Raw genomic sequence first — 22226 nt, forward strand, 5'->3', positions numbered from 1 at the left:
TTCCTACAATACATGGACCAACCTGAAAAACGTAATTCCAGAGGTTAAAGACATGCCATGGTTACAATAAAAGTTAACTTTTACAGCATGAGGCTCATCTCACTGTGGTGGAGTATGTACATATTCCTATTTAGGCTTTGCTGAATTATCAATTAGTTGTATTTCTGTCAGTTACTCATTTCCATTCCTATACTGATTGTCCACCTGCTTCTGTTGACATCCTGGGCTGACACTGTGCATAGAAGTAGTTTGCATTTTAACTAATACCTGTAGCCTGGATTTTTTGGTTTATGCTCATGATTCTCCACTGTTGATATTCTATTTCTGATCAAGCAACTGCAAGACAAGCATATAGAAAAATGTATACCACTCTATACCTCTTCATCTTTCTGACAAAGGCTTTTGGTATTGTCAATGGAGACGGCTGTTCTATTGCTCTGAAGAAACTAGATTGTGCCTGTAAACTGTTGAATATAATTTACTCATTACATCAAGGTATGAAGCCAACTGTGGTGTATGACAATAAAGAATCACGTACCTTTGACAGCAACAGTGAAACATGGGCGTGTCTTATCTCCCATGCTCTTTAACGTCTACTTTTCATTCCTGCTTGTCTGTGCTTTCAAGAACAATGATGGCATTTATCTTCAAATCAGAAAAGATGGAGGCTTGTTTAACATCACAAAAGTTAGTGTGAAAAACAGGGCTGTCATGCAATTTAAATAATTAATCACAATTAATTGTTAAATATTTAATACATTTCAACTGGTATTCTATTGTTTAACACTGCAATTCATCACAATTAATTTTTTGAGTCAGTCACATGAGTTGTCTTTTATTAATCGAAAACCAATGTGAATGAGATGGTTCAGAGAGATTTCCTCTTTTCAGAGGATGAGACTTTGGGTACCACAGTGAATCTTCTCTGCAAAATGTCTTGGACAGATTTTCAAGAGCTTTAGGTTGACAATCAGTCTCAAGATGACAGTGTTTGTGTCTTCATTGGAAGAACCAATGTCTCACATTACTCTGGTGGGTAAACCTCTTGGTGTCATTGACAGCTTTTGCTACTTGGTTTCTATGACCTTCATGACTCTTGACTTTTAAATTGAACTAACTAACAGAATTGGAAAAGCAGCTCAGAATTTCAGGCTGTTATAGAAGCACACACATGGAATAACAGTAAAAGATTACCAGTTCTGTTGAAGATGCAAATTTATATGATTTATGTGCCCGCCACCTCTTCTCCATGGTTCAGAAACATGGACCATATATGCTAGGCACATCAAGAGACTGAACTACTTCCACATGAGGTACCTGTGTAAGATTCTGGAAATAAATTTGGAAGACAAAATACCAAACACAGCAGTGCTGGAGCATGCAGGATTGACATACTTAGAAACTATCATCAAGAAGAGGAGGTTGTAATGGCACGATCATGTCAGGAGCATCAGAGGAGATGATCTCCTCAAGAATATTATCTAGAAAGTAGAGGTCACCCTTTATGGTCATATGACAATATGTGGAAAAATGATATGAAGTCATTCAACATCAGTGAAGACAGCTTGGAGGAGTGGGTAGAATCCTGTTCAATCTGAGGGAACATCTGGCACTGGGTGCAGCTCAACATGAAGCAGATTTGAGACCGACGATGAAAGCAAAGCGAGAAAGAAGAAAGCCATGTGCTATAATCTTGAACTCCCGCTCAGATAACACCTGGATCTGTGAAACTTGTATCAAGCTGGGTTGCTCTCAGATTGGGCTTATCGGCCATAAGTGAATTCATCAGGCATCTAACTAGACCTTTTATATCTACACCATGAACCAGTGGGTCAATGGTTGACTATAGCAATCTGACGTATATTGGGTATAAAGAAGCTGTGTTACTGCATTAGCACTGTTTAAATTTTGCATCTTCTATGCAACATCTCCTTTCTCTGCTGTTCACATTGCAAATGAACATGGATCTAATAGAAGGATAGAAGGTATTTTTAGGGTTTCCTGTTCTGGGGTAATTTTGGGAGCCTGTTTTCCCCTATTCACTCTTCTCTTCGAAAGCCAACAATCAGACTCTTTGTATTCTCAATAGCATGCCAATTCTCTGTCTCTCTATTCCCTCCTAGCTTCCCCTGAAGGTTATGGGGGGGGAAAGAACATGAATAGCCAAGCAATGAAATCATACAATAGGCCAGTTTACTGTTATCTTTGCAAGAACAGTGGAGGCATTAAAGCTCTAAAATCTTTTTCTTGCCACAGAAATTGCAGCTAGAACAGGAAATGGCACTACATAAATCCAATTTGTGACAATTATTGTAACATGAAAGGGAAATAGTGTAAATCATTGGTGTCAAACACTCAAGCCATTGGGGATCTGTACCACTTCAGCTATTTGTCTAGCACTATGACAGATTCAGATGCTGTACCACACAAACTTTCTTTTCTTTTTTTTAAGTATGTTTCTAGCCTTGATGCTTGTGAGAAAGAAACAAGTATAATCCACTATAAAACGAATGTAGGGTTATCATCCTCAAACTGCAGACTGCCTGAAACACCAGCCCTAGGAAATGAAATACAATCCTACTGATTTCAATAGATTTTAAATCTTATCCCTACTGAGGGTATGTTAAGAGGGCGTTCTTTCAAAAGAGCTGAAGTAGCACTGAAAGTCTTTTCAGATGACATTAAGGTGATGCAAGGATTTAATTTGTATTTCTTAAAATGGCAGCATACTTTTTAAGAGAACACACCAGCCACCCAGTAATGGCACATAGCATCACTAACCAAGTATCTCCTAGGAATTTGCCAATTCCACTCTTTACAATAGAATAAATTCAATGGGTTAAAACAGACAAGATAAGAAAATGTGTGTGGTTTTTTTTTTGGCTTAACCAGTCATACTCATTTTTAGTTATGTTCAAATTTTTGGACTGGCTAAACATGTTCAAATAGCCACCTTACTGTCTTCCACAGCATAATGGTACAGAAAACCACTGTGCCTGAGTTCACAAATGCCACTGGAACAAACAGCTGAGGGTGCACTTTAATTTAGTGCTTGTCATGAGACATACTGACAGCTTGCAGGAAAGCTACTGGGTTTGGAAAGATAAATGTGATTATATGCTGTATGATACTAGCAAAACTTTGAAGATTCATTTGTCAGTAAAGGCTGTTTCCTTCATCTGTGTGCCCATTAAAAACATGGGAACTGAGAACAGGTTCACTTACTGTTGTACAAAGGAACTATAAAAAATCTACAAAAGAACAGTCAATAGTATGCTGGTATGCACAATATACAATTTTGCCCAACAGAACCAGGAAAACATGATGAATTCACAGACTATTCGTAAATTGGCTTGGAAGCTATACACCCTTAGAGTATGTCTACACTACCACCCTAGTTCGAACTAGGGTGGTTAATGTAGTCAATCGAAGTTGCAAATGAAGCCCGGGATTTAAATATCCCGGGCTTCATTTGCATCTTGCCGGATGCTGCTATTTTTAAATCCCCGGTAGTTCGGACTCCATGCCCGCGGCTACACGCAGCACGGAGTAGGTAGTTCCACGAGGAGCCTAATTCGAACTACCTACTCCATGCCGCGTGTAGCCGCGGGCACGGAGTCCGAACTACCGGGGATTTAAAAATAGCAGTGTCCGGCAAGATGCAAATGAAGCCCGGGATATTTAAATCCCGGGCTTCATTTGCAACTTCGATTGACTACATTAATCACCCTAGTTCGAACTAGGGTGGTAGTGTAGACATACCCTTAGTTCTTAGTGTTGTCTTAGAACTCATTATAGAATCATAGGGTATGTCTACACAGAGTTTTGTAGGAAAAATGGCTGTTTTTCCGACAAAACTTGAAGAACATCCAAACTGCAATGGCATTCTTTCAATAGTAAATCGAAAGAACAGAGGGCTTTTTCCAACAATGGTAATCCTTATTCTACGAGGAAGAAGCCTTTTTCCAAAAGAACTCTTTCGGAAAAAGGCATATGTGGATGGAGAGGAGGGTTTTTTTCGAAAGAAGAGCCCTCCAGGAAATAGCACAGGTGGCCACGCTATACAAATAGCCTGGTGGCCACGCTATACAAAGTAATCACAACTCTATAGTTCCTGTCTCCTGGCCCCTCTTAAAGCTCAGGAACCCCAGACAAGCCTTGTGGCAGGAAGCTGGCTTCAGAGCAGCACCCTGACTGCGCAGATCTCCCTGCCATAGGCATTCAGAACCATGGCACAGCCTTAAAGCCCCCCGCAGTCCTCCTGTCCTTCACTGGGAGCAGCTCCAGGGGTCCCAGGACCCAACCAGGGGGACCAAGAGGCACACCCCATCCTGGTCCGGCCCAGAGATTCAGTCCCTCCTCGAGCTGCAGGGCAAGGAGGAGACATTACAGGATCCCCGGGCCAACCACCACAACATGGACATTTATGGCCAGATGGCCGAGTCCCTGGGAGAATGCGGACACCCACCCTGGACCTTGGAACAGATCTGAAGGAAGGTGGAGCTCTGCCAGGGATATGTCCAGGCCACAGAGCGTAGCTTATGCGCAGGGGCAGGACCACACATCTGCCCCTATTACAAGGAATGCCACGAGATCCTGGGGGATGGGGAAACATCTTCCCCAACCATCCTTGTTGACTCCGGCCTCGAGACCCCTGTGATCACCCAGCCGGAGGTCTCCACAGAGGAGAAGAAAGAGGGCCAGGGCCAGGAGGAGGAGGAGACGGGCACCATGACCCTTGGAACACATGTTCCAACTCCTACAGTAACTAATCCCCACGTAACCAAGTCCAGGTTCTCCCTTTGTGTCACTTAAACTCCTCTCAGGGTGCTCTATACCCCTTTCTGGTCCTACCTGTAAAAAACATAGAACAGGAAAACAGTTCAGCAGACCCTTCTCTCTGCATGCAGCCTGTGTGCTGCTTCTAGCACAGTCCTTGCTGAGACCCTGCTGGGGGCAGAGGGCACATCCTGGCAGGAACCAGGAAGTTCTCCCAACATGCCGCAGTTTGTAGTCCACAACGTGTAGTTCCCAGGGCTGCTGCTGAAGCGCCTATGAATGTTAGTTCGAACTAACGTCCGTTAGTTCGAACTAACATTGTAGTGTAGACATACCCTCACAGATCAGTTGTTACAGCAGCAACACTAGTATTCCTGTGAGTCTACTGATTGAAATGTGCAGCAGAGGGGGTGGCCGGAGCCCTGGGCCCTTTAAATCGTTCCAGGAGTGCTGTGCAGAGTCCTCTGGCTGGCTCTGAGGGGCTGGGAAGGCACCATGCTTTGGACAGCATGGAGGGCTGGCTGCCCCTGGTCCTGCTCCTTTTGACCGAGGTACTGCCCCTTCTGGGAGCACAGAGTTGCCCCCCCAACCTTGCCCAGAAGCCTGGAGAGGCTGTCAGTGCCTATGGGCCTTGCTTACCCAGCACCTTAATAAAGCCTATTCACTACTATAAGTCATGTGGTAGAATCCAGTAAATCAGCTCCATTGTGACTGCAGGAAATCTACAAAGAAATACTGGTACTCACTGATTTGGTGGAAAGTGATGCCAAGAGACTTACACCTATGGGACATTCTCACTGGTTGGTAGGAGGAGAATTAGATGGACTACTGCCAAAATTACTGGAAGGGAGTTGCATATGTAACCCCTCCTGTTGGCTAGCCCAGTGGGAGGTTATTCAGCATAGGAGAAGCCTGTGACTTCTTACACCACTGTGGGGGGGAGGGCTAGGCCTGAGGCTGCTTGGTGTGCTCTGCGTTGTGTATGTGTGAGTGCACCTCAGACCAGACCCACTCCGACAAATCACCAGGAACAGGCTTTATTCTGTAAAAAACATAGAACAGGAAAACAGTTCAGCAGCCCCTTCTCTCAGCATGCAGCCTGTGTGCTGCTTCTAGCACAGTCCTTGCTGAGACCCTGCCTAGGCACAGGAAAGTGGCCGTCTAGGGCAGGAGAGCTGCCAGCCTGGCCACCCAGGAGCAGGTGTGCATGAAAATCAAGGGGGTCCACTGAGACCCCCGACACTGAGCCCTGAGCTTACAATGGCCGTACTGGGTCAGACCAAAGGTCCATCTAGCCCAGTAGCCTGTCTGCCGACAGCGGCCAACCCTAGGGACCCTGGAGGGGATGGACCGAAGACAGTGACCAAGCCATTTGTCTCGTGCCATCCCTCTCCAGCCTTCCACAAAGTTTGGGCAGGGACACCACTCCGACCCCCTGGCTAAGACTACTCCATGGACCCAACCTCCATGACTTGATCTCACTTCCCTTTAAACTCTGTTCTAGTTGTAGCCTTCACAGCCTCCTGCAGCAAGGAGTTCCACAGGTTAACTATTTGCTTTGTCAACAACAACAACTTTCTCTTACTAGTTTCAAGCCTGCTACCCATTCCTTTCCTTTGGTGTCCTCTAGTCCTTCTTTATGGGAACTCAGGAAGAACTTTTCTGAATGCACCCTCTCCACCCAACCCCTTCTTTTAGAGACCTCTATCCTGTCCCCCCTCCGTCTCCTCTTTTCTAAGCTGAACAGTCCCAGTCTCTGTAGCCTCTCTTCATCTGGGACCTGTTCCCAACCCCTGATCATGTTAGTTGCCCTCCCCTCTCCCAGCCTTTCTCTTCCCCTCTCCCACCTCCTTTTCCCAGTCTCCCCCAGTTTTTTTCAATAAAGACAGAGTCAATGTTGGAAGAAACGTTATCTTTATTTTGTACATCAATAAGAAGGGGGGCTAGGGAAGGGTAAGTGGAAGGAGGTGAGGGAGGAATGGGGTACGAGCCCCCGATGGGGAGGACTGGGCTGGCTCTGCGGGCTTCTGGGGGTGGAAGCTCTCCTGCAGCCCCCCAATTGCCCCCTCTCCCCAGATGGCAGCCTGCGGCAAGTGCAGCCGGGCTGATGGCCGAGTGCTGTGATGTGCCCAGTGTGGGCACTCCGGGCACTCCAAGCCAGGACTGGTTTTCAAGCGGGGCACCCCTGAGAACTGTCTGTCCGGGGTGGGGGTCGGGTCCCTTTAAGCGCAGCTCTCGGCTAGCCTGAGACAGCATCTCCACGCTCTAAGTCCTCCTCTGATGCCCTGCCGGCACTGCTTCCGGCCATCCTTAAGCCCTGTTCAGGGTCCACTCAATGTGGACATGCTAGTTCGAATTAGCAAAACGCTAATTCGAACTAGTTTTTAGTTCTAGACGCGTTAGTTCGAATTAGCTTAGTTCGAATTAACTAATTCGAACTAAGTTAGTTCGAACTAACTCTGTAGTGTAGACATACCCTAACAGTCATGATAATAAAAAAAAGGTGGCACTTTTCTACCTCCTCTTCCCCTGATATACAGACTGATCTCAGTTACACAGGCATAAATCTGCAATAACTGCACCGAGGGAAGTGGAGTTTCTCTGGCTTTACACATGAATGTAATCAGAATCAAGCCTTTTGTGTTCTAAGCCCTTTTTATTCAAAACTATTGCAAGACTCACTCTTTTCAAGGTTATTGGTATATTTGCACCTGAGATTCCCCCAGTGGAATTCCATCACTGCTGTAGGTATTGTTTTCCCTGAGGAAATTTTGCTTTAATCTCCTTGAAACAGGCTGAAATATGTGTTTGGAATTCAGTGCCACAAGGACTTCTTTAAAGTTACATTTCCAGAGGTGAATCAAACTAAAGCTTTAAGTCAACGGAGCTTTTTCCATTTGCTAATTTTTTTAATTCACATGAGCAAATATTCCCCATAGTCCCAACTATGGTTTCTTAAATGGCTTTACATTATGGTGAGGAGAAATTCAATAATAAAATAAATCAATATAAATCAATAGGATTTTTGACATTTAGCAGGATCAAGATCTCACCTATTGTCTTTAATACCCACAGTAACTTGAATTAATATTTAAACAATGTTATTAGTGTGCTAGTCACATAGGAACAATTCATCAGTTGGTGTAAATCAGCATTCCTTTATTGACTTCAATCCTCTTCCCATTTTCAGTGGTGCAGTGCCCATGGACTTGAACAGGTATAGCCACATAAACAAAGGCAGAATTCATAGAATCATAGTACTGGAAGGGGCCTTGAGAGGTAATCAAGTCCAGCCCCCTGCCCTCACAGCAGGACCAAGCACCATCAAGACCATCCCTGACAGGTGTTTGTCTAACCTGATCTTAAATATCTCCAATGATGGAGATTCCACAACCTCTTTAGGCAATTTGTTCCAATGCTATCCTACAGGAAGTTTTTCCTCATGTTCAACCTAAACCTCCCTTGATGCAATTTAAGTCCATTGATTCTTGTCCTGTTGTCAGGGGTTAAGGAAAATAATTTTTCTCCCTCCTTCTTGTGACTCCCTTTTACATATTTGAAAGCCCCTATAATATCCCCTCTTAGTCTTCAGTTTTCCAAATGAAACAAACCCGGTTCTTTAAGTCTTCCCTCATAGGTCATGTTTTCTAGAACTTTAATCATTTTTGTTGCTCTTCTCTAGACCCTCTCCAATTTCTCCACATCATTCCTGAAATGTGCTGCCCAAAATACTTAATACTCCAATTGAGGCCTAATCAGTGCAGATTAGAGTGGAAGAATTACTTCTTGTTGCTTGTTCACAATACGCCTGTTAATGCATCCCAGAATCAGGTTTGTTTTTTCGCAACAGTGTCACACTATTTACTCATATCTCGGTTGTGACACCCTACATCCCCTTTCTGTAGTACTCTCTCCTAGACAGTCATTTGCCATTCTGTATGTGTGAAACTGATTGTCCCTTCCTAAGTGGAGTACTTTGCATTTCTCTTTGCATTTCTCCCCATCTAGATTTCCCTCATTTATTGATAAGAAGGTCATGCAAGACTGTATCAAGTGCTTTACTGAAGTCTAGGTATACTACGTCTGCTGCTTCCCCCTTATCCATAAGGCTTGTTATCCAATGAGAGAAAGCTATCAGATTGGATTGACATGATTTGTTCTTTACAAATCCATGCTGACTGTTACCTATCGCCAGATTATCTTCCAAATGTTTGCAGATTAACTCCTTAATTATTTGCTCCATTATCTTTTCTGGCACAGAAATTAAACTGACTGGTCTGTAGTTTCCTGGGTTGTCCTTATGCCTTTTTATAGATGGGCACTATATTTGCCCTCTTCCAGACTTCCAAGACTTTTCCAAGATGATAGCTAGTAGCTTAGGGTATGTCTACACTACAGCGCTAGTTCGAACTAACTTAGTTCGAATTAGTTAATTCGAACTAAGCTAGTTCGAACTAACGCATCTAGAACTAAAAACTAGTTCGAACTAGCGTTTTGCTAGTTCGAACTAGCAAGTCCACATTGAGTGGACTCTGAACAGGGCTTAAGGATGGCCGGAAGCAGTGCCGGCAGGGCATAAAAGGAGGACTTAGAGCATGGAGATACTGTCTCAGGCTAGCCGAGGGCTGCGCTTAAAGGGTCCCGACCCCCACCCTGGACACACAGTTCTAAGGGGTGCCCCGCTTGCAAAGAAGTTCTGGCTTGGAGTGCCCTGAGTGCCCACACTGGGCACATCACAGCACTCGGCCATCAGCCCGGCTGCACTTGCCGCAGGCTGCCATCTGGGGAGAGGGAGTAATTGGGGGGCTGCAGGAGAGCTTCCACCCCCAGAAGCCCGCAGAGCCAGCCCAGTCCTCCCCATCGGGGGCTCGTACCCCATTCCTCCCTCACCTCCTTCCACTTACCCTTCCCTAGCCCCCCTTCTTATTGATGTACAAAATAAAGATAACGTTTCTTCCAACATTGACTCTGTCTTTATTGAAAAAAACTGGGGGAGACTGGGAAAAGGAGGTGGGAGAGGGGAAGAGAAAGGCTGGGAGAGGGGAGGGCAACTAACATGATCAGGGGTTGGGAACAGGTCCCAGATGAAGAGAGGCTACAGAGACTGGGACTGTTCAGCTTAGAAAAGAGGAGACGGAGGGGGGACAGGATAGAGGTCTCTAAAAGAAGGGGTTGGGTGGAGAGGGTGCATTCAGAAAAGTTCTTCCTGAGTTCCCATAAAGAAGGACTAGAGGACACCAAAGGAAAGGAATGGGTAGCAGGCTTGAAACTAGTAAGAGAAAGTTGTTGTTGTTGACAAAGCAAATAGTTAACCTGTGGAACTCCTTGCTGCAGGAGGCTGTGAAGGCTACAACTAGAACAGAATTTAAAGGGAAGTGAGATCAAGTCATGGAGGTTGGGTCCATGGAGTCCTATTAGCCAGAGGGTAGGAGTGGTGTCCCTGCCCAAAGTTTGTGGAAGGCTGGAGAGGGATGGCACGAGACAAATGGCTTGGTCACTGTCTTCGGTCCATCCCCTCCAGGGTCCCTAGGGTTGGCCGCTGTCGGCAGACAGGCTACTGGGCTAGATGGACCTTTGGTCTGACCCAGGACGGCCATTGTAAGCTCAGGGCTCAGTGTCGGGGGTCTCAGTGGACCCCCTTGATTTTCATGCACACCTGCTCCTGGGTGGCCAGGCTGGCAGCTCTCCTGCCCTAGACAGCCACTTTCCTGTGCCTAGTGCGGAGATCGTGGACGAGGTCCACGATGTCCGCACTAGCCCAGGAAGGTGCCCGCCTCTTGCGGTCCAGGGCAAGCTCCCGGGAGCCGCCAGCCTGGTCCCGGCAAGAGGGGGTGGGCTGGGGGGCATCGGGTGGGTGGCTCTGTGCCGTGCCAGGTGCAGGGTCTGCTAGCTGGGTGCTGGCAGGCTTGCACCTGGCACGGGCACCGTAGCCAGCCCGTGCCCCTTTAAGGGGTCCGGGGCTGGGAGGGGGGCATAGAGTTTCCCTGGTGTTGGCCAGAGTGGCCACCAGGGAAACCTGGGGAGGGCTAGCCTCCCACTAGTTCGAACTAAAGGGCTACACAGCCCTTAGTTCGAACTAGCTAGTTCGAACTAGGCGTTAGTCCTCGTAAAATGAGGTTTACCTAGTTCGAACTAAGCGCTCCACTAGTTCGATTCAAATTCGAACTAGCGGAGCGCTAGTGTAGCGCCTATTAAAGTTAGTTCGAACTAACGTCCGTTAGTTCGAACTAACTTTGTAGTGTAGACATACCCAAAGATATCTCCTCCGTTAGCTCCTGCTTTCCCATTTACAATTACATCGTGAGACCTGCCAGACAGATTTTAATTCATTTATTTTGTGCCGTGTTAATTTGCTATGGTTCTGAATTTTTAATCAAGATGTGAGGCAGGACCACTGTCTTGCAGTAGTGTAAGTATATTACACCAGTAAGTACCTTTCTCAACCAAATTTGTAATTTCATAAAAAATTATACCGAAGTGGTCTGAGTAGCTCTGTTTTCCATAGAGCCATAGTGTTTGGCATTAGTTATATTGACCTCCTTTAATTCTTTAGGAATCCAGTCCCATATCAGTTGATCCATTATTTTGCCAGTGATCCCTGTCAGGTAATTATTGGGGTTATCCTTTTTAAAATATTAGCACAACATTAGCTTTCATCTAGTCCTCTGTAATTTATCCAAAACTTTAAGACTTCTTATAGATATCCAGGGAGCTTATTGGCCAGCTCTTTTAAAAGTCTTCAATGCAAGTTATTTAGTCCCTCTGATTAAATAATATCTAACTTCAGTAGCTGCTCTTTAATGTCATCCCAGCTTCTGGTGGCATGTACAGCATCTCATCATCGTATGTTAAGAGTAAATCATCTGATTTTTCCCCAAACCAACAGAACTCTTTGCCCTGTACCTCTAAAAATCATATATCCTTAATGCTCAATGCTACAAAATCCTCCTCCAGTCAACCTCCCACAAAACAAACCTCTCCTAAGAAGAGAGAAATGAAATCTGCATTGTGGTTGTCAAACTCTCTAGCCCCAGAGATGACTTATGTACAAGTAGTATGAAGATCTACAGGTTACATGAAAGTGACTTGATGAGAGTGGTTTTAGCTACTTTATGGAGACATTTAGCACTTAAATTTAGTTCTTTATCCAGTAAAAACCACTGGATTTACAAGAGAGTCCATAGTTTATGGGTGTAAAGAAAAGAATGTTCAGAAGTATCACAACTAGACTAGATGTTTCACAAGAGGGAAGGTGAGGATAGAAGTACATTCTGATTGGCTGATAGATACCATGTAGTCCAGATCTCAGTTGTGTAGATTAGCGTAGCCCCACTAAAGTCAATGTGGCACAGCCTCAGCCAACATAAGTTGTGGGAGATATTAGCCAAAGATATTAGAGACATCAGCTGCTATTGCAGGAACATGCTATTGCAAGCAATGACTGCGTCTGCACTTCCTAGTTTAAAAAGTTAACATAACTTCGGCCAATTTTAAGTGCCCTGATCCCTTTTCTCTTCTCACGAATATTGGGGTAAAATAAATGTATACATTTATATAAAGTTACTGTAAAGCAAGATTAAAAATAGGTCTGAAAGCTATGTTAAAAGAGAACTGACTGTAGGAAAAATTCTATTTAAGTCACTGCTGTCAGGATGCTGGAGGAAGGCTCTGGAAAAGGACAGGCAATTTAGGATGTCTTTAACATTAATATGAGGCACTTAAAGTTTATGGCAGTGAACTACACATATAATTAAGTGTCATCAGGGAGGAGCAGTTGGCTGTGATCTGAAGCTGAAACAACAAAGCGTCTAGTGGAACCTTAAAAACTAACACATTTATTTGGGCATAAACTTTTGTGGGTCAAAACCACTTTGTCAGATGCATGGATGAAACTGAAACTGAGATATTTCATTACAGCAGAAACTTAGAAAACAACAACTAGTCCAGCACCTTAGACACTTACAAAACATGTAGATGGTATCGTGAATTTTTCTTCATCTGAAAAAGTGGGTTGTGCCCACGAAAGCTCATGATACCATCTACATGTTTTTTTAGTCTCTAAGGTGCTGCTAGACTATTCATTGCTTTTTAAGTTTTTCCAGTTACAGACTAACACGGCTACCCCTATGAAGCTTCATAACAGCAGAGTCAGACTAGTGCAAGACTTAGTCATTAGCATTATCTCTGCTGTTTGACAAAAGCAAAAGAAAACCAGTACAAAACACACGCATGCACAGACACACATGCATTATATTTATTCTCCACTTGTGAGGGCAACGTTCTGTGTCTTTTTCAGACTTTCCAGACACTTTACATTGACACATGGTCTTAAAAGTGGGATTCAGAAGATATGAGTTCAATATCCTACTTTGGCACAGGCTTCTTTTGTGATTTTGGGTAAATGACCAACCCAGATATCTAAAGGTATTTAGGCATTATGCACTCAGTGTTGAAATGCTAGCTGCTTTAGGACTCTAATGCACATTTTCAGTTGGGGTTTAGGCACTTATGAGCCCAAATCAGGTCTGTTTAGATTGTATACTCTTTTATGTGTTTGAATAGCAACTAACACAATGGGCCCTGATCTTGCAAATTGTGAAGAAAACTTACTTTTAAGCAGTAGTGGGTATTTCTACAATACATGTTAGCTAGAATATGCATCCATTTCTTTAAGGTAATAGGAGTTAAAGAACAAGAGGCCAGCTGGAATGATAAGCCAAACAATGACCAAGGAAAATGAATGGATTATATTCACAGGAGCCAGAAGTTCAACCAGTCAACAGTATATTCCTTTAAAAATATCCCTTTTCAGTACAAATGGACCCAAACTGGAACATTAGACTACAACACTTCAAACACTGGGAATACTGAAATCCACAAATCAGGGCATAAATTAGAATATAGTATGCTGCCTGTCCAGTACTTTAATGAGTTCTAAAGTCCCATAAAAATGAAAGCTTTCTGAAAAAATGAAATGGTGTGCAGATCTCAAAAAAGCCAATATCTGCAAAGTGTTTAGTGCCTTCAAATCCCAATGAATTAAATGAGGATTTGAAATTAGGGTTTTTTTAAACACTGAAGGCAGTTAACAACTAGAAACAGTTATCAAGGGACATAGTGGATTCTCCATCAGTTGGCATTTTAAAAACAAGAGTGGATATCTTTCTGAAAGATATGCTATATCAAACAGAAGCAGTGGTCCTCATGCAGAGATTATTAGGTGAGATTGCGTGTGCTGGATTATACAGGAGGACTCTGATTTTTTTGGCCTTCAAAATCTATGAGCCTATTAAATCATTCAGTGTTGCAGAAAAGGCATTCAGCACCTTGAAGAATTGGGCCCAAAGATTTGTTTTTCTATCCAATTGCCCCTCTGGTCTTTGTTGTAGCTCTCTTATGCCTGCTTCTCCTCTCACTGGCACCAATGTAATTCTCTTGGGATTGATGGATTGAGTCCCAATTTGCACAATGTAAATGACAGAGACTTCCTACATCTGTGCTCATGCTACCTGTCAACATTAACTAGGATTCAAGCATGGGGTGAGTGCAGAATAAACAGTAAACATTTGCAACCCAGACTAAATAATTTTGCTCATAACAATTGAACTGTTTAATTCCTTTAAGAATACATGATGATATACTTCCTTTTTATTCTTTATAATGGTAAAACCAGAGGACCAGATACTCAGATGTACAAATCAACATGACCTCATACTAGGGATTTGGCCCACAACTTTCACTATCCGTGGCAATAAGGAAGCTAGCTATTTTTGTTCAGATGAACCTCTTCTTTCAGAAAAAATATAGTAGACAAATCTCTAATCAAAGACCAAAACCAGCCTTGTTCTCATGAAAGAATAGTACACAGCAACATGAGCTTTTAGCTAATAGTAATTTCATAAAACTATATTTATCCTATATTCACAAAAATCTGAGGGAAAAGATAAAATTGTATTGCAGTCTGTATTATAAAACATCACTGCGTCCTTGCCCTCCTCTAGCATCTACTTTTACTGGTAAGTTGCTGAGGCTTTGTCACCCAGCATTTGCAAAACAATACAAAACCCTTATGAAATAAGGCCTAAATACTGCATCTTACCTATGGCATTTCCATTATACTCCCCACAACTTACACAAAATAAGCCTGAATAATCACAGCTCTGATATCACACTAAGGCTAGGTCTAAACTACACCCCTCTGTCGGCAGAGGGATGTAAATTAGACACATCAAAAGTGCAAATGAAGCGGGGATTTAAATATCCTATGCTTCATTTGCATAATCACGTTTGGGCGCTGTTTCGAACAAGCACCATTTCGAAACTGAAACCGCGGCTTAGACGCAGTTCTGCTGACAGCAGGGTGATTTTTTGACAGATCCTGTACTCCTCAAAAAACGAGGAGTATAGGATTGGTTGAAAAATCACCCCGCTGTCAGCAGAACCGCATCTGCCTGCGGTTTCAGTTTCAAAATGGCGCTTGTTTGAAACAGCGCCCAAACGTGATTATGCAAATGAAGCACAAGAGATTTAAATCCCCGCTTTATTTGCACGTCTGATGTGTCTAATTTATATCCCTCTGCCGACAGAGGGGTGTAGTTTAGACATGAAGTAAATGAAATATATTTATCCTTTGCTGGTGCATATTGATTTACACTGATTTACATCAGCTGAGGAGTAGACTCTATTTTTTTTTAACTACACATTTAGATTTTTTAATTGTTATATTCTGGATGAAATGAACCATTTTACCTGTTCTTTGTATATTCGCAGAACAGCTGCTCCCTCACTTAGCTACTGTTCCCACCACTGAATTCCCCAACTGAGTAGCTGGCTTGTGTCCTCTGCTCAGAAAGTTTCCTCTGGGGATTGAATTTAAAGCCCAAATGTTTTCTCTCTTTCTTTGAAAGAGAAATAGTCAGCAAGCCCCAAATTGCTAACATGATTAGCAAACCACCCAAGATGTTGCTTTAATTTAACCGGGGTTTTGTTTTCAATTAAGAAGTGTTTTTTCCCTAAATTTTCAGAGGAGTGGCCGTGTACGTCTGTAATTGAAAAAACTTTAAAAACAGCAGTGCTGCAGTACTATTCATTGTTTTTAAAGTTTTTCCTTAAATATCATCTGAAATCCTTCCTCTCCTCTCCCAGGAAGAATGGTTTGCTATAATTTTTTTAATTAATTTTATTAATTAATATATTTAACTGAAATGCACAAAAGATAAGGACTGAATTGTTCCTTACTACAACTCCCTCGATTTTAGTGGATTTACATAGGAATGAAACTAATCCCAAGTGTGTGAGACAGTCCAAGCCATGTGCTCTAGCCCCTTCTATTACCTTTGCAATGTAGATGAATGTAAAAACACAGGGATGTACAGATAACATTACAGGCAAGATGTTCCTACTCAGGGTAGTTTCTGTGGTTCTGAAACCTCGCCAGAAAAGTGCAAACTTGATAGGTGAGTACAGGGGAAGATGGAAACACTCCCTTTAGTTGCAAGTCCACTGTCCCTCCAAGATCTGCAAAAGATTGAACATCAATGATGCTTCCAGTTTTGAAATCACTTCACCTTTCTCCATGCTGTATTGCATCGCTCAGATTCATATGGACCATAGTGCTTGTTTAGCTGAGGGAAATTTTCACACTGCGTTAACTACATCAGTGTGGACACATTGCATACATGTCCCATTTTGCATTGTTGCAGTAGGTGTACACCAGGTGCCAACATACCTATCTGAGCAAATCTTCTTAATCTGGACAACCCTGTAGTCATTTAAGACATATAGGGTTTGTCTAACATGGAGTTGCACCATATGAATTAAAGTTGTGATTTTTAAACTGACTCAAGGTTGATATACAATAGAAAGGTAGCACTGTGAAAAATGTCATTCCCCTCCTGCAAAAGGCTGTGTGACTCCCCTTATTTTGATTTAAATCAAATGTCTTTCAATTTTACTTAAGAAATTAGGAACAGGTTTAGCAAAACCAAAAGAAATCATTCTTAAACCAGAATAAGAAATCCCATATAAGGGGTTGCTCTAGTTTTAATTAAGCTGGTACAAGTTTGTATGTAGACATGGTGTTAGTTGAATTGCAGAGCTCCGGAAATGTTATCTAAAACTAGAAAGATTTGCAGCAAGTAGCATGAAGAGATCTTGACTGATCAGCAGCTGAATCAGTTGTAAAGCCCTGAGTGTGCATATTGCCATGAAAAATACCTTAACAGGTTAGACAACTAATCTGCTTGAGTTTTGGACTAGCTAGCAAGGAAAGGTCACATAGGGAGAACTTATGTGTTTGTATTATCGAGATAATCCTTGAAAGAGTGAGGTATTTTAAGAGATGTGTCCAAAGCAGGGATGCCAGCCCTCAAGGATTCTCTTGGAATCTCCAGGAATTAAAAATTAATCTTTAAGTAATGATTTTGTGTCATCAGGCCCACTGACAGGCGTGGGGCAAAAGGAGGCACTTGCCAGGGGCCCAGCATTTCAAAAGGGCCTGGAGCTCCCAGCCACATGGTGGAGGCAGGAGCCCCAGTCTCCTTTGAACTGCCACAGCAGTGCCACTCCACATGGGATTGAGGACTGGGGTGGAGGGATATAGTGCCATAGTCTGGGTGTTACTAAGGGCTGACTGCCCTACACCCCATCCTTTCCGTTCTTGGCCTCACCCATTTTGGGACCCCCAATGGCTTTTGGTCCAACTATGTGTCATGTGATGAAACCTCCAGGAATGAAGCCAACCAAAAGTGTCCCTAGGGACAGCCAACAGATCAAGAAATCTTGCTTCCTCTAAACATCAGAGGACAAATCACCACAAATCACAATTCAAAGCAATGTCACACCAATGGAAGGAGAAAGTTGAAAGTTGAATCCAGGCTTACAGTGAATGGGAGAATTAAATCGCTTTGCACAGCGCTTTATTTGATCCCACCCAGTTCCTTTTTAACCCAATTAGGTAGAACTTACAGATTCCAATTACATTTGGGAAATTGTGTATGAATAACAGACCACTGGATTTTGTGCATATGTATGTTTTTTCCATTTTCACACACTTGGGCTGTGTCTACACTGGGCCACTTATTCCGGAAAAGCAGCCGCTTTTCCGGAATAACTTGCCAGCTGTCTACACTGGCCGCTTGCTTTTCCGGAAAAGCAATGACGATCTACTGTAAAATTGTCAGTGTTTTTCTGGAAAAACTATGCCCCTTCCGTTCGGGCAAAAGTCCTTTTCCGGAAAAACTGTTCCGGAAAAGGGCCAGTGTAGACAGCACATTTTTCAGCAAAAAAGCCCCGATCGCGAAAATGACGATCGGGGCTTTTTTGCGGAAAAGCGCGTCTACATTGGCCACGGACGCTTTTCCGGAAAAGCGCTTTTCCCGAAAATCATCCTGCCAATGTAGACGCACTTTTTCCGGAAATACTTATAATGGAAAACTGTTCCCTTTTAAGCATTTCCGGAAAAGGATGCCAGTGTAGACGTAGCCATTGAGGCCTGCACATGTCAGTTATACCAGCTGAATTTGCATAAATGTCTGTGACTGTGCAAAGCTGCATATAAAATCTAGTGTGCCCCAAGGAATAAGTAAGGATACAAATATTAAGTCAAAGGGCCAAATTCTGACTTTAAGCAGGATTCCACTGAAGTCAGTTGAAGCACCACAAATAATATGAGAGAAGATCTGGGTAAAAAGTATCTTAAACAGTATATAACTCCTATCGCGAAAGTACAGCCAATGTCTTAGAGTAAATGCACAGGAATTTAATTTTCAGTGTAAGAAAATGCAGTCTGAATAGCTCCCAAGAAACACAATAATTTTATATTTGGAATCATCATCAAATAAATAGGGGGGATTTAACCTTCTAACTCCCTACTACATTTTCAAAAAGCTTCCTCTTGTGAGTATTTTGTGTAGGTCCAACAAGTTAGGTGTTCTCCCAGCAACCAAAGAGACACAACTGCATTCACAGCCTTTCAGGGAGGTAGTTTTATTATCCAAACTTAAAAATTCCTTCTTAGGAATTAGCTATTAGCCCCACCCCAGGGCATTTTCCCCCTTTCCCTTTCAGATTCTCACTACCTTCCCAGCCAGGGAATTCTGGAAGTCTTCTTCTCCATTGCTTCCTGGCTCTGACTCACTGGGTCTTTCCTTCCTCAGACTCAAATGCCCTTTTTCAAAGCTTAACCAGGGTCATCTGATGCAGTATAGGCACACTGGACCAGCTTGTGCTTAAAGGATAAGTGTCATGTTAGAGCACTGGGCTTTTCAGACATGCTCAGTGTTGACCTAAGTCTAGTCCTATGGATATTGGCCACTGACCTCCATGGAGTGAAGATTAGCTCAAGATTGAGGATTTTGGAAATGCCACTGTGTATTTATCTGATGGTGATTCAAATATAAAATTATTGTGTTTTTTGGGTGCTATTCAGATTTTATTTTTTTACACTGAAAATTAAATTCCTGCGCATTTCCTCTAAGACATTGGCTATACTTTTGCAACAGGACTTGTATATTGTTTAAGATACTTTTTACCCAGATCTTCTCTCATATTATTTGTGGTGCTTCAACTGACTTCAATGGCATCCTGCTTGCATGGCTTAAAGTCAGAATTTGGCCCTTTGACTTAAAGTTTGTATCCTTACTAATTAGGAGTCACCTTTTCTTTACTTAGCAAGCCTCCAATGTTTAACAGAAATAGTTGAAATGTAATGAGACCAATTCCAAACTGTATCACTTTCATGTATGGGCTTCTTGGGAATGCCCTCTGATGCGCAGGGATTGTCTTCAGCATTGTTGCTCATATGATGGAGATGAGATACAAGACTCACTGTATGAAACAAATCAAGAGAAATCTGAGACAGACACCTTGCTAAGCTTAACAAAAAATGTTTGTTAATAATATTTTAACACCACCTATTTCTATTCTCTTTATTTGTGAAATTATTTTAACCCTTTATCTTGTCTCCCTCTCCTTCCTTAAAATATCTATTTAAATTAATGTCAGGGCTTAATTTTACTAGATGTTGCCAAACATAAAGAACAATCCTTGTCCTGTTGATTTTACAGTTTACAAGACGTAGCAGGAGAATAAGACAAAAAGTAAGCAAGGGTAGGGGGTATGGGAGACAGGATAACAAAAATACTTGAGTGTGCCTTATTTTTAGCTGGTCAGGAGAAGTAATCACAGCCCCGGTACCTGCCCAGTGCTATGAGATCATGCCTAAGGTTGAAAAAGCAGAGGTTAAAATACCAACTCCAACAGAGGATTTTTAAAGAGCAAGCAGATATCTGAGGGAAAAGAAGTGATAGCAATAAGCAGAAGTTTAGGAGCGAGAATGCAGAAACAGGAAGCAGTTCGAAAAAATATATTAGAAAGAAAGAGAAGACAGAGGTTATTAAAACACTTTACATATAAAATTACACACCTGAATGTGAATGTCAAGGGCCACATTGTCTTCTGGTATAACACTATTGATTTCAGAGGACTGAAATCAAAAGAGAAAATCCCCAAACTGTGCATACTTTGGGGATATTCCCTTATAGGTGGCATAAAGACATTATTATCGCTGTTGGCTTCATTCTCCTTATTGCTTCACTCCTACTGTTCTGTTTGTTAAGATCACAGTGGTATTGTAGTCTTAGGATAGATTCTAATCTCTCTGGGGGCAAGTAATAGCCACTAAAACTAGAACAACACAGTGGTGAATCAGGCCTATGATTGTATGGATTTGTGTAGCATAATGCAACTTAGCACAATGCAGCCCCAATCCTGACTGGAATTCATCTCAACTTAGTTTTTTTACACAGTGAAAGCTGTGGGACAAAGCTTGAAAAGGTGACAAAAGGGCACCCTAAATGCTCAGCAAAGAGAAGACAAATAGGAAGAGCACAATTTACTGGTTTTCAAACTGCATATTTGTAGGCCACTCAAGAATTTTTGAGGCAAGCCTCAAAAGCTATGGGAATTTCTGAGTTTTGAATATCTGGCATCGCGAATACTAGTACTCTCAGTTTCCACTCCAGGAGAATAAATTAGCTACTGTACTATGGCTGTACCTGGAACAGTGGATCTTGAAGATGTTATTTTTTTACAACACATTTTTTCCCCTCCATGCAAATAAAAAAATCAGAAACACTTGAAAAAGCAATCAGGCTGCTTGCTCCTTTCTCAGAGGTGCTTGTGTTAGTTTTTTTTTTTTTTTAATAAAATCTTGTTAAGACCAGAAGGGCTCATAAATTCTAATGAGATGCACATGTGAAGCATATATAAAGACATTACGCATTTTTAAAAAAAATATTTTCCGTGTAAAGGGTTCAACAGTGTGAAGTTATTATTCAAAAGCTAAGATAAATCTTAGCAGAATACTGAACAAAACACCAGTGGCAGATCATTATCTTTGCAAAGCAGTTGTCCTTTGTTAGTTTATAAGGGTCAGTAGGAAGAACACATGTGGCAACTTAAGATTGTTTCAGATGCATAGCAAGTAGAACAGATTGAGTTTCCAGTTCCCTTACATGGTACAGGTAGTGTCAACACTAGTTCTGCTAAATACGAGATAATGCTTACAACAGCTTAGAGATATGTGAATATTTAGCAATATGCAAAATTAGGTGCTAAGAAGTAGTGTATATGAAAAATTACGTTGAGATTCGATTAACAAAAATTTCTAAGAGCTACAAAATACAAAACTAGTTTTAGCATTCTATCCATAGCTCATACTCTTGTGTGGGGCAGGGGTGCAGGGGAGGGGAGGAGAGTGTAAATTACTGGGAATAGCCTTGATTTCAAACTCACTGATTATTTTTGCCTCAAGTCTCTGAAATATTCCAATGCATCATAGTCTTGAAAATTACCTTTGATGGAAAGCTATGCAAAGTGACAAATTATTACACAATAAGAGAACATTTTACTTAAACTTTTCAGAGCCAGATTCCTGTGCTTTTACGCATGTAAATTCACTCTTATATTGTACAGTTATTCTCCCAAACACAACAGTATTCACAGGACTGTTTTGTGGCCCCATTGTAATACACTGCTGTGCTTTAGTGGAAGCAAGCAGAGATCCAGATTTCTGTAACCTTAACTCTGAGTAAATCCACTGATGTCAGTACAACCACTCTAAGGCTATGTCTAGACTGCAAGCCTCTTTTGAAAGAGCATCTAGACTGCAAGCAGTACTTTCGAAAAAGCAAGCCGCTTTTTCGAAAGAAAGCACCCAGGCAGTCTGGATGCTCTCTTTCGAAAAAGCCCTGTTTGCATTCAAGAACGCCTTTTTTCGAAAGATCACTTTCAAAAAAAGGCATTCTTCCTCGTGAAATGAGGTTTTCCGCCGTCGAAAGAAAAGCCGCGTTCTTTCGATTTAATTTCGAAAGAACGCGGCTATGGTCTAGATGCAGGTGAAGTTTTTTTGAAAAAAAGGCTACTTTTTTCGAAAAAACCCTTGAGTC

The sequence above is a fragment of the Pelodiscus sinensis genome, chromosome 3 (assembly GCF_052426305.1).
Source record: "Pelodiscus sinensis isolate ZL-2025 chromosome 3, ASM5242630v1, whole genome shotgun sequence".
Lineage (NCBI taxonomy): Eukaryota > Metazoa > Chordata > Testudines > Trionychidae > Pelodiscus > Pelodiscus sinensis.